At 46.4% G+C, this 7888-nt stretch overlaps 2 non-coding genes across 2 annotated transcripts; both read right to left on the bottom strand.

The window, feature by feature from the left end:
• Positions 1 to 455: 455 nt before the first annotated feature.
• Positions 456 to 608, bottom strand: LOC120847123. Its single transcript, XR_005717201.1, has one exon. It is a non-coding gene; the product is annotated as a 5.8S ribosomal RNA (ribosomal RNA).
• Positions 609 to 1049: 441 nt separating this feature from the next.
• LOC120847164 lies at positions 1050 to 2865 on the bottom strand. Its single transcript, XR_005717241.1, has one exon. It is a non-coding gene; the product is annotated as a small subunit ribosomal RNA (ribosomal RNA).
• Positions 2866 to 7888: the final 5023 nt, after the last annotated feature.

The following is a 7888-nucleotide window of genomic DNA, read 5'->3' on the forward strand; positions in this document are numbered from 1 at the left end:
TCCTCCCAGAAGCGTTTTTCTTTTTTTTGTGCAAATCAACGCCACGAGATTTACATTTGCCGACGCCGCGTTTCAACGCGCCAACGCCAACTCCGTCCCACGGTTTTTCCACTCGAACAACATCCACGCCAAAGAAAACAGAATCGATCGAAAAGAAACCGTTTCAAATCTCCGTTTCTAACGCACCGACGTCACAGCGCCGTTCAACGTGCGAAAGATTTTTTTGGTACGGGATTTTCCACAAACGGTATCCATCGAGTTTCGTTTTCCCATGCAGTGTTCGATAAAAACTCGTAGGAGGAGGAGGACTGGTTAAGCGCACGCGTGCAATCGCACCACTCGTGCATTTGCTCAAAGAAAACGCAACGCAAGAAAGCATAAAACTGCGTGCTGCCCACGATCCGACACAGTCAAAACGAGGTAGAAAACAAATTCTCCTCTCTTGATATATGATCCGACCCTCACACAGACGAAGCCACGGGAAGGCCCGAGGCCGCGATGTGCGTTCAAAGAGTAAGTGCTCAGTGTGTCCTGCAATTCACACCAAGTCTCGCAGCTGGCTGCGTTCTTCATCGACCCGAGAACCGAGTGATCCACCGCTTAGAGTCGTGTCAATGTGTTTGGATTTTTCAATCAGTACGACGAAACACAAGTTGTTGTTTTTTTTCGCGCCCGGCACATCCCATGCCATCTCGAAAGCGCAAAAAAAAAGGCCTCTTCTCAAACGCCTCTTCGTTAATCAAAACAAAAGGGCGATCCTCGAGAAGAGACGAAAAAGGGGGCGATGCGCCTTTTGTAACCCGCGGATTGTCCCGGTGCACTTGAAATCTCCTCTCAATCGAGGCAGCAGAGGGCTCCCGCTGGGCGCATCATCGAAAGGAACGGAGGCCACCCAAAGAAAAAGGCACATCCGAACCACAGTTGTTTTTTTTTTTGTGCCGTCCCGACGGCATCCAAGCTTGGTCGGGATCGGCGCCAAATAAATTCGCACATCGAGTCCATTCCCCGTACAAGAGGAAGAAGACAAAACGATGCCAAATAACATCCGGTAATGATCCTTCCGCAGGTTCACCTACGGAAACCTTGTTACGACTTTTACTTCCTCTAAATGATCAAGTTTGGTCATCTTTCCAACACACCGGCGCAACCGAAAGGCCGCTCCGGGTATCGGTCCGAAGACCTCACTAAATCATTCAATCGGTAGTAGCGACGGGCGGTGTGTACAAAGGGCAGGGACGTAATCAACGCGAGCTTATGACTCGTGCTTACTGGGAATTCCTCGTTCAAGGGGAACAATTGCAAGCCCCTATCCCAATCACGAAGGAGGTTCCACGGGTTACCCAGTCTTTACAGACAGGGATAAAAACACGCTGCTTCCTTCAGTGTAGCGCGCGTGCGGCCCCGGACATCTAAGGGCATCACAGACCTGTTATTGCTCTGTTTCGTGCGGCTAGGAGCCGCTTGTCCCTCTAAGAAGGGTGCAAGGTGCAGAGAACCACGCACCTATTTAATAGGCTAGAGTCTCGTTCGTTATCGGAATTAACCAGACAAATCGCTCCACCAACTAAGAACGGCCATGCACCACCATCCACCGAATCAAGAAAGAGCTCTCAATCTGTCAATCCTCCCAGTGTCCGGGCCGGGTAAGTTTTCCCGTGTTGAGTCAAATTAAGCCGCAGGCTCCACTCCTGGTGGTGCCCTTCCGTCAATTCCTTTAAGTTTCAGCTTTGCAACCATACTTCCCCCGGAACCCAAATACTTTGGTTTCCCGGAAGCTGCCCGCCGAGTCATTTGAGTAACTCAGGCGGATCGCTGGTTGGCATCGTTTATGGTTAGAACTAGGGCGGTATCTGATCGCCTTCGAACCTCTAACTTTCGTTCTTGATCAATGAAAACATTCTTGGCAAATGCTTTCGCAGTAGTTCGTCTTGCGACGGTCCAAGAATTTCACCTCTAGCGCCGCAATACGAATGCCCCCGTCTGTCCCTCTTAATCATTATCCTGTATTCCAAAAACCAACAGAACAGAAACAGGATCTTGTTCTATTATTCCATGCACTGTTATTCAGGCGAATCGCCTGCGTTGAGCACTCTAATTTTTTCAAAGTAAACGCGCCGGCCAAAGCAAGGCACCTGATGAAGGGAACCAAGCCACGACAGGCATGATGTTCAGCACGGGCCGTAACGTGGTGTCCACGCACTTCCCGCCTGTAACTGAGATCCAACTACGAGCTTTTTAACCGCAGCAACTTTAGTATACGCTATTGGAGCTGGAATTACCGCGGCTGCTGGCACCAGACTTGCCCTCCAATGGATCCTCGTTAAAGGATTTGGAGTGTACTCATTTCAATTACGGGGCCTCAAAGGAGTCCCGTATTGTTATTTTTCGTCACTACCTCCCCGTGCCGGGAGTGGGTAATTTGCGCGCCTGCTGCCTTCCTTGGATGTGGTAGCCGTTTCTCAGGCTCCCTCTCCGGAATCGAACCCTGATTCTCCGTTACCCGTAACAACCATGGTAGGCGCATAACCTACCATCGACAGTTGATAAGGCAGACACTTGAAAGAAACGTCGCCGGCTCGTGGCCGTGCGATCAGCACAAAGTTATCCAGAGTCACCACACAAAACGGACCGAAGCCCGATTGATCTTGGTCTAATAAAAGCACCCGTCGCCCCGAGGGGCTTCGGGCTCACTGCATGTATTAGCTCTAGAATTGCCACAGTTATCCAAGTAGGAAGAAACGATCTAAGGAACCATAACTGATTTAATGAGCCATTCGCGGTTTCGCCTTGTTTCGGCATGTACTTAGACATGCATGGCTTAATCTTTGAGACAAGCATATGACTACTGGCAGGATCAACCAGGTAATATTTTCGTGGTGGGTCGCCCAAAACCCTACCAACGCGCGGACGCGGGGCCACCGTCAGGCGCCCCTTACGAACTGCAAACACACACAACGCTTAGGAATTACTTCCAAATCCAAGAAGAAATGAAGCACGTTCGAGCGCGCAGCCGGAATATCCCCGACCGAGGTCGGTACCGACGCGGCAAGAAGCGCATAAATTTCTTTCTCGTCGTAGCAACAGAAAGTCGTACGCCAAAAAAATCATTGACGACGCCTTCGCAGCGTTGCCGAGCTTTCAGGTCCCGTGAGGACGCGAGGACGCACCCCGGCCTTCGGTCAGAACGCACTCGTCATTTCACACCGTTCGGTTAGCGCGGACGCTCCGAAACACCCTCCTCTCGCATTCGTTTTCAAGACACAGGTGCACCCGAGAACCGACCCCAACGGCAGACGCCAGAGATCGCAGGTACCTTGCTGTAACGACCATGCGGCGGAGGCAGCGGCCGAGACGGCGACGAAAGGCGTCGGCGACGTCGTCAGACGCCGCTCGCACCAATCGAACGCTCGACAGACCCCACCTCCACATAATAGCACCGATAAGTATAAAGAAGATCCTTCAAGAGCATTCTGTACATAGTTTGTGGTTATCAGTTTCGGTGACTGACTGACTGACTGACTTACTGTCTCTCACTCATGTGGCTCCTCGTTATTCAGTATCATTTATTTGTCCTTCTTTCTTTCTTATTTTTTTCCCCTCTCTCTCTCCTTATATATATATATATATATGTATGTATGTGTGTTTGTGTATATATATATATATATAAATGTTCTATTTTCCTGTGTGCCTCTATATATACATACATACGTACATACATCCTACCCCTATAAAAAAAATTATTTCTCGCTTTTTATTAAAAAGGTGCTGACCCCTGCTTGACTCTGATTACTTCTTTTCGACTTTCAGTTCATGTTAACATGGTCAACAGAAAGTTTATCGACTTTGTTATTACAAAGTAAACCAATATTTACACGGGGCGTTTCATGCGTTTTGAATTGTGTCAGAGCCGAACAATGAGCGCTATAGTAAGTGAGATTGTCACTGCTTTTAATCCGAATGCTCGCGGTATCGCGCGTGTTTACGGCAGGCTTCATAATAGGCAATTTCTTTCTTTACACTACTCTTCTTTGCTCACTTCATTGTTTCTACCATTGGTTTCGTTTGGAAGGCCCCGCCACTTAGTTTCCGACAAAGTCCTCTCAAGGAACGAAGTGAGAAGCACGGGATTAACAAAAGAAAAAGATGCGTGTTTTCTAGCGGTTACCCGTGTCGCTTTGCGACACGGGCTTTCTGGCGCTTTCAACTGGGGGAGAGCCGAACAATTTACCCTACTGCACTTGCGACGGGCAGCGCTTTCAAACGGAATACTGGAAATCTCGCTTACTTTTCTGGCAAGTTTGATAGGAGACAAATATTATTCTTTTCACGCGAATTGTTCGCTCTATTTCTAATCTCTCTCTTCCGTGTCCTTGGCATGGAACGCACGCTTCGTCTCCCACAAAGTACTTCCGAGGAATCAAGTGCAAAACACGCGACTTGAAAATGTGCGTGTTTTCTAGCGGTTACCCGTGTCGCGAGGCGACACGGGCTTTCTGGCGCTTTCAACTGGGCGAGAGCCGAACACTGTACACTACTGCACTTGCGACGGGCAGCGCTTTCAAACGGAATACTGGAAATCTCGCTTACTTTTCTGGCAAGTTTGATAGGAGACAAATATTATTCTTTTCACGCGAATTGTTCGCTCTATTTCTAATCTCTCTCTTCCGTGTCCTTGGCATGGAACGCCCGCTTCGTCTCCCACAAAGTACTTCCGAGGAATCAAGTGCAAAACACGCGACTTTAAAATGTGCGTGTTTTCTAGCGGTTACCCGTGTCGCGAGGCGACACGGGCTTTCTGGCGCTTTCAACTGGGCGAGAGCCGAACACTGTACACTACTGCACTTGCGACGGGCAGCGCTTTCAAACGGAATACTGGAAATCTCGCTTACTTTTCTGGCAAGTTTGATAGGAGACAAATATTATTCTTTTCACGCGAATTGTTCGCTCTATTTCTAATCTCTCTCTTCCGTGTCCTTGGCATGGAACGCCCGCTTCGTCTCCCACAAAGTACTTCCGAGGAATCAAGTGCAAAACACGCGACTTTAAAATGTGCGTGTTTTCTAGCGGTTACCCGTGTCGCGAGGCGACACGGGCTTTCTGGCGCTTTCAACTGGGCGAGAGCCGAACACTGTACACTACTGCACTTGCGACGGGCAGCGCTTTAAAACGGAATACTGGAAATCTCGCTTACTTTTCTGGCAAGTTTGATAGGAGACAAATATTATTCTTTTCACGCGAATTGTTCGCTCTATTTCTAATCTCTCTCTTCCGTGTCCTTGGCATGGAACGCCCGCTTCGTCTCCCACAAAGTACTTCCGAGAAATCAAGTGCAAATCACGCGACTTTAAAATGTGTGTGTTTTCTAGCGGTTACCCGTGTCGCGAGGCGACACGGGCTTTCTGGCGCTTTCAACTGGGCGAGAGCCGAACACTGTACACTGCTGCACTTGCCATGGACAACGCTTTCAAACGGAATACTGGAGATGTCGCGTGCTTTACTGCCAAGCTCAATAAGAGACGAATTTCTTTCTTTTCACGGGAATTATTTCCTCTATTTCTAATCTCGCTCTTTCGTTTCATTGGGAAGGAACGCGCGCTTAGTTAGCCGCAAAGCAGTCTGAATTAATCACGTCCAAAGTACAGAATTTTACAATATATAGTGTTTTTACCGGTTGACCGCGTCAGAAAGCGTACCTTTCCGACGAGGTCTGTGTCGCTTTGACGTGAGCGGGAGCAACGCGATTTGGGCTAGTGCACGCGAGATTGGCAGCGCTTCCAATTCCAGTACTGTAGATATTGCGTGCATTTTTTACACGCTTGAGGATGTGGGATTTTCTTTCTTGTGACGTGACCCGTTTGTCAAATTGTGTCTCGCTTTTTGGTATCGTTTAAGAAGCCCGTCCGCTTACAATCCTAAAAAAGAAAAAAAAAATAAATTAGTAAAGAAAGACGCCCATACTTTTTTGTTGCTCTTTCTTTTATTATCTGCGCAGGATTTTAATTTGTGTAAGTTTTGTTTACCGTCCCGACTACGTAGGCGTTCGTACATGCCCGTCCTCGCGCCTCGAATTGTGTGCGAGCGAAATCAATCTCCCCCAGCTAGCTTCAGAAATTGCTCGAAAATCGAACGTGAGGAAAGCCAGAGATACGTGGTTTTCACAGGTCGTGCAAGATTAATCCATAAAGTGCGATATTGGTATATATACATACATACATACATACACATACATGATTTCTGCGACAAATAGGAAGACAAAAAGACCATGTTCAAGCATAATATAGGAACATTGACACTTTGCACACACAAGGGAGGTCAAATGGCAGGTTTTTCTTCCTTGTGCAGGAAACTTTATTGCAATGTCAGAAGGGAAGTTCCACTCTAGAATTGTGCGCTCAATAAAGGAGGAAAGGAAATGCACTTGAAAACCTTCACAGTTCAAGTAAGAAAACATTTCGAATCGACAGTTTGTTTTCTTGCAGGGAGGAGAAGAGGGGAGAGAGGGAGGGAGGGGGGAGGGAAGGAAGGAAGGAAGGGGGGGGGTGCCATGCACGGTGAAGACCAGAGTGTCGAACCGAAAACCGAAGCGAACGAAAAACCGGAACCGAGGAGTTAGTTTCAGCCGAACTGAAACTGACCCGCCAACTTGGAACTGTACGGAAGAAAATATAACTGTCTATTAGTCTGACGATGAATAGAAGTACAAGGGTGTACGGCAGGGATAGCTGAAAAAAAAGGCTCTATGGACTTGGAGCGGCAGCCCAAAGTCGATGACGACGAAAAGAAAGCACACAGTTTCGGAAAACAGGCGGTAAGAAAGCGACAAATTAAGTAGCCGTCATGTCGAGTTGATTGCTTAGCTCTATTTAAGATGAAGGGAAAAAAAAAGTAGCACAATTGATGCTTACTTGCTAAATTGAATCAACCATTATCTTGTAAAGAAAAAAAACCTCAAATGCCAATCACCTGTATTTTAGGCGACCCAACAGACTGATAACTTTTAAATTCAGGCTAAAACATAACACAAAAAAAAAGGAAAGACAGATATGTATGTAGCTTGTCATTTACTGCTCCATCAAATTTAAATAAAGCAATTTATTTCTCGGCACCTGAAAATAAGCGAACCCTACAAATGAATGGAAAGATACCCGTTTGCACTCTTGAAATAGTGCCTATTACGAAAAGAAGCACCAGGTAAATATAATATCACTTTAGCTTCTTCCTTTTCTTTTTAATACGGTACGCTGTTGGTTCATCTTAGTAAAATATATAAAATAGCGCAAAAAAGACGAGGACAAGGAGTATACAGGACAGGCACTCACTTTCAACTAGTTTTATCCAGGAAAAGTAATCATACATATATAGCTTTTATTCACGATAAGTGCCGAGGGCAGCCGAGAAGGCGGCAATAGCCCCGGATGGTTTGATCGTGCTGGGAGACACCAGCATCCCAGCTCAAATATCTTCTACCCTTAAGAATATGTGCTGCTTTGCCTGTCGTGTGTATATACATGTTCACTTTTCCTGAATTAAACTAGTTCAATATCAGCGCCTGTCCTGTATACCTCTTGTTCTTCTATTTGTTGTGCTATTTTAATGTCCTACATTACTTTTGTGCTCCCGCAAATCGAAGCAAACCAATAAAAAATTCGGTTCGACACTCTGGTGGAAACTAAAAGCTTAGAAAGAAAGAGGAAAAAAAGAAAAAGGAAAACATTTCTACAATAATGATAAGCAGGAGGAGGAGGAGGAGAACAAGAAGGCTAATAATGTGGAAAAAAAAGACACGACCCAAATAAATCAATACAAAGGATGGTATAAGTCATGCATACTTACCACATGTAAAATTAATTAAAAAAAAAATTAGAAAAAAAATGTGTATTTATATATA

This window comes from Ixodes scapularis, unplaced genomic scaffold (assembly GCF_016920785.2).
Source record: "Ixodes scapularis isolate PalLabHiFi unplaced genomic scaffold, ASM1692078v2 ptg001158l_1___fragment_3__unscaffolded, whole genome shotgun sequence".
Classification (NCBI taxonomy): domain Eukaryota; kingdom Metazoa; phylum Arthropoda; class Arachnida; order Ixodida; family Ixodidae; genus Ixodes; species Ixodes scapularis.